The sequence below is a fragment of the Solanum dulcamara genome, chromosome 8 (genome assembly GCF_947179165.1).
Source record: "Solanum dulcamara chromosome 8, daSolDulc1.2, whole genome shotgun sequence".
Classification (NCBI taxonomy): domain Eukaryota; kingdom Viridiplantae; phylum Streptophyta; class Magnoliopsida; order Solanales; family Solanaceae; genus Solanum; species Solanum dulcamara.
The window spans coordinates 71,877,898-71,882,096 of record NC_077244.1 but is presented as its reverse complement, the minus strand read 5'-3'; the positions used below and the strand labels follow the sequence as shown (position 1 = coordinate 71,882,096).

General features: G+C 35.6%; 1 long non-coding RNA gene across 1 annotated transcript; it reads right to left on the bottom strand.

Moving 5' to 3' along the window:
* Positions 1-904: 904 nt before the first annotated feature.
* Positions 905-3,622, bottom strand: LOC129900254 (uncharacterized). The gene is made up of 4 exons (XR_008769591.1): positions 3,503-3,622; positions 3,327-3,408; positions 2,677-2,723; positions 905-1,354 (listed from the first exon to the last, which is right to left on the bottom strand). It is a non-coding gene; the product is annotated as an uncharacterized LOC129900254 (long non-coding RNA).
* Between the last annotated feature and the right edge of the window lie 577 nt (positions 3,623-4,199).

The following is a 4,199-nucleotide window of genomic DNA, read 5'->3' as shown; positions in this document are numbered from 1 at the left end:
ACCAAGAAAGGGAAAAAAAATCATGACTTCCCAATTATTTAGCATATGTTTCCTACTTATTTTCTCATGTTCAGTTAGTTCATAAATCATCTTGTACTCGATTAATATCGAAAATAGAGCTTCAGAAGAAGCAGTAATCCATTGTTTTTTTGAGAGGAAAAGATGTGTTCCAAACTAAATTAATTCCTGGAAGTGGTCCAAATTACATCGATATTCCCATAATTCCCAAAGAGATAACAAACTCACTTGTGATACAGATTTAAATGTTTTATTAAAAAAACATGGTCATTTTGAGTTGTTTAATTTTGATAGAGATAAGGATAATTGTGAAGCTGTTGGACATTTTTGTCGTTGGGATATTCAAGATGGAGGAATATGTATGGGATCTGGAACTAATTGTAAACTTTTCTTAAATTGGAATAAGTAATTGATTAATCTACAATTATACTCAATATAAGATAAACTATTAATTATAAATAGTTGAGTTTTTCTAATTATATAAATTTCATAGTGTAAGGAGCAAATTACATTCTATCCTTATTCTTTTTCAACTTATAAAAATCCCTTCAAATTTGCCAGAGACATAGGAGTCATCCGGATACATTAATTGTGATACAATAGACATCTTGTTTGTTACGTTTAAAAAGAAAATTAAAGGTAAAATTAAATGTAAGTTCTACAAATTGATATCAATCTCTTCCAAAACTTTAGGAACTTTAAACAATTCAAATTTCAAATTTTCTTCTCCCCAATGTACCCCAAATCGTAACAAATTTACTTTTTCATCCATTTTTTCCTTTTCAGTTTTCCTAAATTCTTCTCCCAATCTATCTCAAAAGATGATTTTTTTTTCATCACATACTTCATACCCTATACTAATGAACCTTGTACTTAAATTTGCAGCAGTTATATATCAAATACAAAACCATACAAATGGTACATAGAATTTTATGATTCACAAAGCTAGGGTTATTGTCTAAATCCAACCCCGTAGGCCGTGACGGGTGTCCGAACTGGACACTCGCATATACCCCTGCTAACTATAAGTAAACCTGTCCCCGGTTTGAGTTATAATGTATCAACAAGCAAGATTACATATAAGCCGACGAGGCTATCATAGCATATGAGGAAAACTGTACACGCATATATATACAATCCACATACATGTCCACAGACATCTAAGAGTAAGAATAGTAATATATGGCGGGATAGGGCTCCCGCCGTACCCTTGAACAAACAAATATATACATAGGAGGACCAATACCAAAAATCTAGGCTCCAAAATAGTGGAGCACATCCAACATAGTTGAGCGGAAATCCTAAGCTGGCGGATCTCCGAAATGAATATTTGTACCTGCGGGCATGAAACGCAGCCCCCCGGAGAACGGGGGGTTAGTACGATATATGTACTGAGTATATAAAGCATAACATATCATAACAAAGACAACAACTGAAATAGGGATGAAGGAAACAAGTCTAACACTTAACAATTTATTATTCCTGCATCTTATGAAAAGAGGGCATGTATATCATCCTCACATATCACTCTCGGCCCGTTATGGGACTCGGTGTTACCATATCATCGTATACAGTATCCTCTCATACATTACAAGTACATCATTATATTTTCATATGCATGTCTACCTATCGTATCCGACCCTTTAGTGAGGGACTCGGTGAAAGAGTAGTGTACGTATCATACCGCACCCGGCCCATTAGGGGACTCAGTGCCATTATCACATAGTAAAATATGCCGAGGAACGTTCGATCTGATTCATAATTTAAAACAGTGCCAAGGAACGTACGATCCGATCCATATTTTCATCATATCATCGTATATATATATCCGTCCCGGGGCTCGGTGAATAACTTCATCACATACATCATCAATGTATGCTTCACTTCATCATATACGACATTTTATCATCGTATATTTCATATATATATATATATATATATATATATATATATATATATATATATATCCGCCCCGAGACTCGGTGAAGGACTAGTAAAGTTGTGCACGATAACGTTCCCGACCCCTCTATGGGACTCGGAGGAAGATGGATTACAGCGTGCACGAGTAGATTAGTGAGAAACCATATGCAAATTAAATCATCACCAAGAATCAATGAAACAGTCAAGTGAACCGTCACTTGAAGACCAGAGTAGTAATTATCTCAGGTACCCTCTAAATGTCGTTAGGAATCATATCAGCTGGAGTCTCAGGAATCGTAGACATGTATCGAGACAAAGCTAAACAGCTTATGGAATTGGATACGTTCGTCATCGTAGAGACCCTTAAGAATATGAGCTTATGCATTCAATTAGTATTCATCATATAGGAGACTCGAGGGTAGTAGTTCAACTACTTTAAGAACTTTAATATCAAGAAGTGAATAAGGATTATAGTTCATGCTTCCTATGCATCCAATTACTATTTCACATATAGAAGGCTCAAGGGTGATAACTCAACTACCTTAAGAGCCTTAACATTGAGAAGTAAACCAGAATTATGAGTCATGCATCATGTTTACAGCTAATGAATAGAATTACCCCAAGCTTCATATACCTATCGTTCATAACTTATGTCTAAGACATGCCAAAAGAAAAGAAGGATAGCTCTACATACTTATGCCAAAAACATGCCAAGAGAAAGAAGGTAGCTTCACATACCTCTTATGGATTACCCTTCACCACGTTCGCCTCGTCGTCTTTTGAACCTATTTAACATGGAAGCAATACTAAGATTAATAACCTTTCACTTTCCAACTTCCAACTCTACAACCAAGTATCCATAGGAATCGTTCCCTTATCCATTTTCCCTCGACTAGTTCATTACTAGTTCTGAAGTTATCGGAAATCGGGCAGCATCTCCCCTATAACTTGCCCTATCCAACTGCTAATCTTAGCAGCCATATTACTAACAACAACCAGTAGTTATATATACAATCAAATCACCCCAACATTACTCAATACAACTTCAAACAACTAGCTCAAAACTACGATACCAAAATAGAGTTTTTAGCCTTTATTTCATAAAATCTTTAACCATACGAAACGGAGGGTCGTGTGGCTGCAACCAGCAGTACCCACACCCCTTTTAAAACACTTTCTAGCCCTTCAACACACAATCAACCCAGCTTCAACCGCAACACCACAATCACAACACACTCTCGACTTCGATTTGACTATAACAACTTCAATTTAGTTCGTTTCTAACCTCAAGCATTCTTATGCAATTTTTCCATTTCCAACCTTATTTAAAACATGTAATATACCTCATAACATCATCATAAACTACAATTTAAAAGGGAAAACATTACATTGCCCGAAACTCGCCAAACTCGCCTCGAAAGTTCCTTTAGCGTGACTAAAACTTTGTGGCTGTTTGCTATCCTTTTGGGGCTGCTCCAAACCATAAATTCACATTAATAACACCTTCAAATGCTCGTGGTATATCTTATATAATTAATTCACGGAACGAAATCAAAGAGCTTACCTTTTTCTCCTCCAAAATTGTAGCTCTCTCTCTAGCTTCAAGTTTCTCTTCTCTTCTTTTCTTCAATTTTTTTGATAAAGATGAAACTTGAAGGATAAGGATGAATTAAAAGTCATAAAACATATATATATATAGGCCACCTTAGGGGGTGACACATGTCATCCCCTAAAGGGTGACACGTGTCAAGCCCTTAGTGGGCTAACGCATTATCTCTTCCACTTAGGAGCTGCCACGTGGCATGTGGGGGGGGGGGGGGCACCCCTTGCTTCAGCTGCTGCCACGCGGCACTCCCAGCTATTACCACGTGGCATGTGGAGGATCACCCCTAAGTTTGTGAATGATACTAGTTGAAAGTATCTAGTACCAAATTTTACTTAAATTTGAAGAAGTATGTCTCTAGTATAGAACCATACATATGATACATGAAAATTTATGATTCAAAAACGTAGGGTTATATATCAAAAATAATATTTGAACACGATACATTACATTATAAGTTGTAATCTATATATATATAAAGGAGAAACACAGACAATGTGATGTAGCACCTCTTTATGACTTCCATTTGCATTTATCCTTTTTATCCTTTTTGGCTTTTTTTCTTATTTAAATTAATTATTGTATTGTAAAAGTAAATTACTTAATTTATTATAAATAAATATTTTATTAATGGAGGAACATTTAGAACGAAGAATTT